The 5,527-nt window shown below is 33.3% G+C and overlaps 1 non-coding gene across 1 annotated transcript; it reads right to left on the reverse strand.

The window, feature by feature from the left end:
- Window positions 1-4,643: 4,643 nt before the first annotated feature.
- TRNAQ-CUG (transfer RNA glutamine (anticodon CUG)) lies at window positions 4,644-4,715 on the reverse strand. The gene has a single exon. It is a non-coding gene; the product is annotated as a tRNA-Gln (tRNA).
- Window positions 4,716-5,527: the final 812 nt, after the last annotated feature.

Here is a 5,527-nt window from a genome sequence, read left to right on the forward strand (position 1 = left end):
TAAGCATGGTTACAATCCAAAACGAAGTGTGCGGCCACCATTCCTGTTTTTTTTTTCTATCTAATCACATTCGAACACGAGAAACCACAATCGACCTCCAGACGCAGTTAGTACCGGACTTATAGCACCACTATCTCATATTCTTCTCTCATTGTGTGCCTACGTTTCTTTGATACAGCCTTGCGCAGAATGCAACCTTTTCTTCGCCAAAGGCTAAGAATTTCGTCCCTGTTCTTAAGCACTAACCTTGATGATAAAAGGTTATTTTAACATTATTTGACCTCTGAAGTTGTTGTCAAAAAGAAAATTAAATAAACTATAGGTCACAAACTAGTGATTCTTTTTGGAAAGTTTAGTGTTGCAACTGTTCTTTATAATAAAAGCCTTTCATCACATTGCAACATCAGAAAATATTTTCCTTTGTTTGAGTGAATAAATTATCATCATTTTATATTTTCCATTTTCCAACCCTAACTGAAGAATATGTGTGAGACTAATGAGATAAGTGTAGTCATCATGAGCAAATACCCGACAAGCATAAGCTGAAGTGTCTTTTCATTAAAATTATTATAAGATAAAAAGAAGTGTATATTAACCAACTTTAAAACAATGAAAAGATATTTCTGAATTATTAACAAGTTTGAAATAATTGCAATATATTTACTTATTATAGGTTATTTTATAAACATTTTAGAGAGTTACTTAAATAAGTCTTGAAAATTCAACATTAGTTTCCTATACATTGAATTAGTTTAATTTTTGTATAGGACGGTAACGACTGGAAACGTACCAAATCAAAAAAATACTAAAGTTCAAACAATAGCAACCGAATGATAATTTTTTCATACAAAAGCGGTTATAATTCCTTTCAAAATCATTGAAAGGAATTATAACCGCTGAATATTCCCCATTTAAAACAAGAAAGTTTTTTTATGCTATGAAAACGATTATTTTAAATTCTAGTAATATTTGTGTGCCACACTACGTTATTATACTTGGCGTTATAAGCATTACATTTTATATCGGTTTTTGAAACAAGCAGAAGCAACTTTTTTTACGCTGTTTTAGCCCATCAATCACAGCCTGGGTAAAACAATGGCTGAACAAATGTACGTGTTCGTGAATATAAAATCAATAATGAACATGAATATTTTAGCTTTAGATACTCTCAGCTGAATTGCTAATTCCCACTAAAAGTGTATAATCTTCGTTAACACTCTGAATCCAGCGATTGGACTTCAAATGTAGCTGGGACCTACAGTTTTTTTAATTGGAAATTCTTAAAAAAAGCTCACTTCTCTTCTGCACATTATTTTTAATGTACTTTATGTTTATGTCATGTCAATAAACTGTACCTTTCGTTGTTCCACTACTACAATATGTCAGCCATATTGTGTTCCTGATTCTCATTATTCCATCGCCGTTTCATTTTCAGAAACTTTCGTCAATTTTACATTCCTAAGAGCTTTTGAAATTTTGGAAACTTCATAATTTTCACTGTTAAACTCTCTACAACTCGGGTCTACTTACTTTATAGTCTGTATTGAGCAATTAAGATTCATGAACAGATCACGTGGTTTTCTGTTTTTTCTCCTTTATCTCTGCGGAGTTGAAAATTTCTATTATTACTGATTTTTCAACATTCCATACTCGAATATTTGTTTATGATTCTTGTTCTTGAGCAGCAAGTACCAAACCTTTTATTTCTTTCTTGATAGTTACTGCTGAAACCCCCCCCCCTCCCAATATCAAGCTACCGTCAGCTTTCTCTTGTTCATGTCTTTCAAAAACTCACTGCACGAATGCTTCCCGTATTTACTCGAATATAATTCGCGCTTTTTTCTCCCAAAATTAAAGTTAAAAAATTGTGGTGCGAGATATATGCTGGGATTTCGGAAACTAAAATTTTTCCCGAAAAAACTAAATTCAAGGTTATATTTGAATCTTTAGCGGCAACGATTCTGCAATTAAATTAAAACAAAGAGTTTCATTACTGCTTGTACTTTTATAATTTCGGAATCATGCGATCTTTGAGTTTATCATAACTTTGAGTTTAAAACCATCACTGTAACTTGAACGTTTCTCCATATTTCAATGAAAAATTACCAGTAAGTTTCAAGATACTTGAGATACTTTGTGAACAATCCTTCACCAATAACAAATGAGAAATGAAAGTCTTGCGCGAAACGGACAGCATTCGTAGTCCAGTAGAGATAGAGCAGCTATGAAGACGTGCATTTCATTGGTGCAGTATTAACAAGAGATCGCGCGACTGACCGACAAAGGCAATTGAATTGAATTGAAATGCTCATTTTCTTCAACCGAATTCCAAAGTATCCGAAACTGACATAATGACATTGAGTATCTCTTTCTTAAAATTTAAAACTTTTTTTTCGTGCGCGAGGTACCTGCTAAACGTTTTAATTTTTTTTTTCGTAAAGTAAAATCAGTGGGTGCGAGATACACGCGAAGTCAGTTATATTCGAGTAAATACGGTACTTTTGCCGCAAGCAACTAAAAGCCATGTATAACCACTATGAATTCAGCTTTCGAACGAAGATGATGTCTTCATTTTCACTTTCGTTTCTTTACCTTTGTGTTATTCTGTCATTTCAGGATGTTGATGAGTGCTTTGCGCCCTCCACGCTTTTTTTTTTTTTTTTTATGAACCGACATGGTGGTTTCTGTGTTGGCGACACTCCAAAATATGCACATTTTAGTAATACAAATCATGCAATAAATTTCAGAATAAATAAAATAAATAGCATTGAAAACTTAAAACCAAAACATATAAAAAACCCTTTTTAAATAAAATATTTATACATCTAAATCAATAGGTTTTATTCTTTTCGATAAATCATAAATGTTTCTCAAATAATGTACGTTTAATATTTAAATTTAAATTTAAAATGTCTTAAATTTAACTTTGAAGAGTTTAAACCAATAATATAAATTATTTTATAATTATGATAATTATAATAATACGAAGATTGTTTCAAGAGTTTCGCATATTGGCCTCTCCTGTCGTTAAACCAAATGTGCATGAAACGAAATATATATAGAGGACGTCAAGAAATGTCAGTAATGAAAGCCAATTGGAGATTTTCATCGCTAACAAACCTCCAAAATGTTTCCAAAATAAATACAGAGTGTGCGAGATATCTTTGATTTCCTTGTTTGGTGAGAATCTCGTTTATTTACATCCTCGCAATGTTGGTGGCTTTCAACATGTTCACAACTGAGGAGCTTCTTGGCTATTCGATTTGTTTAAAAATAATAAACATAAGAGGTTTAGTTTTAAATTCATTCTACTTTTAGTGCCTTTAGTGTATTGCTTTCCCCTCATATTCAAAAAGGCTGTTGCAGGTTGAAATCTCGTCGTGTATTTTAGGAATGTTTTCTACATCTTTATTTAGACGATATCGAAGTCGACTGTGAGAAAGCCTAAAGTAAGTTTTTCTCCAGTAAGCACTGGAAAATCTACCGTTGAAGTGAGACTATTTTTTGTACATGGTATATACAAGTATGTGTAATGTTTAGGTTGACCGCAGTTTTTTGTCGTACGTGACCTCTCTGGGAAAGCCTTGATTCATTAAGATCAGTTCGAATAATAAAGAAAATTTAAAAAATTCTAAAAGAGGTTTACATTTTTATTTCCTAATTATTCTGGAGTTAAGATTTTTTTTTCTTAGGAGATTACCCTCTGATAACAGCAGAAGGCAGTGTAATCTAGATGGGCAAAGGATCTCATTTCTTGTATTGTCCACGTTTTTATGCATGCACTAGTTTGGAGTTTGCATTGAAGTCTTTTATTAACAAGAAGAAATGATCACGTACTGTTCTTTCACATCGCTCCCAGCAACGAAAGGTTACTTACATTATTATAGTACACGTCGCACAGTTGGTGGGTTAAAGATTTTTTTTTTTTTTTTGCATTTTTAATCAGTCTTGTTAAGTCAGTTTTAATCAGTTTTTAAACTGCTGTTCAAAATTTCAGTACACGACACGCACGTGTACGATTCGGAAAAGAGTACTGGAGATACTTCTGGAGATTGAGGATGTTAATCGAGTCGAGTGGCAGCCCATTCCCTCGATCTCAACCCCACAGAACACGTTTGGGAAGCAATAGAGAGACACATTGCTGTTCGAAATTCCCCTTCAAGAAAACAAACAAACCCTTATTCTTGCTCTAAAGGAGGAGGAGGAGTGGATCAGGTTGTCTCAAGAACTCCTTGAATCACTTGGTGCTAAGCATGGTACGACGTTGTGAGAGCTGCATCGCAGTTCTGGGTGGACATATTCCATACTGAAATTTCTCTCCACAGAGTTTTCTGTAAACACTGTACATTAATTCTTTAACTGAGTCCTTGGGAAATTTGTAATCCTTGCCTGAACGTATTGCACTTTAATGTGTACGCAATGTATGACGCGTTTTTGTGCAATAAAATTTATTAGTGTGCCATCCAATAAATTTGTTCAAGTAAGTCACTTTGGAAGTCGATGTCTCCTCTTACATGATTTAATAAATTGGTTTTGTAGTTATTTTTTTTACAAAATATGAAACAGAAAAAGCAACTAAAGAATGAGAAGCGAAGAAGTTAACGCTCTTTTGAATTCTCAAAAGGGGAAAAAAAAATCAATCCAGGTCCCACCGAGATTTGAACTCGGATCGCTGGATTCAGAGTCCAGAGTGCTAACCGTTACACCATGGGACCCCACGTTCTGTTTTTCTCATAAAGAAAAATGAAGGTTGCAGAAATGTTAACGGAGAGAATCGTCAAAAAATTAATTTATCGATTTTAAGTGTCATCTCTCTGAATACTTTTCATTTCTGCCATTAAAACGAAGTTGATCCTCCATTTCAATAAGCTCTGCGTCATTTTTATTTTTTTTTAAGTTGCTATTAATGAACTTTATACAAAAGTCTGTGCACTGCTTAATGTATACGAGGTGGGATCTGGAATGTTCTAATAAACGTCTAGATCAAAGTGACATCAAAGTAACTAATATATCCACAAGAAAGAACAGATTGTAGCAGAGTTACGAAGGTAACGTTTGTTCTTTATGTTCTTTGATCTGGTTATATCAGTTGCTTTGACATCATTATGGTTTTTATCAAAACTTTCCCTACACCCCTCGTACAATGCATTAATAATATACAAATAGTGGAGTCAAAGAGTTTCTTGTCAAATGAGTTCATTCAAAAAACTAAAATATATACGAAAGTTGAAAATAAAAGTCATTCTAGAACATCTATAAAAAACTGAAAAAAAAAAGGTTGTTTTTAAAAAAAAGTATTTAGTAATATTGTGTGTGTTTGCGTGTTAATGCCATAAATAGTGTAAGTCTTAAGGTAGATGCTTAGAGAATTGAAGTTAAATCCTAATTTCCAAGAGGGAAAAACTGCTTCACTGCGTCTGTGATCAACTAATTCAGGTACTGAGTGATGACCTTTCTACAAAAGATTCATTTCTTGGGCTGCTATAAAAACTGTCGTCATTCTTTTCTTCAAGTACTCTGGATGCCA

Source organism: Typopeltis vanoorti, chromosome 9 (genome assembly GCF_054136105.1).
Source record: "Typopeltis vanoorti isolate ZY-2024b chromosome 9, IOZ_Tvanoo_1.0, whole genome shotgun sequence".
In the NCBI taxonomy this organism is placed as follows: Eukaryota; Metazoa; Arthropoda; class Arachnida; order Uropygi; family Thelyphonidae; genus Typopeltis; species Typopeltis vanoorti.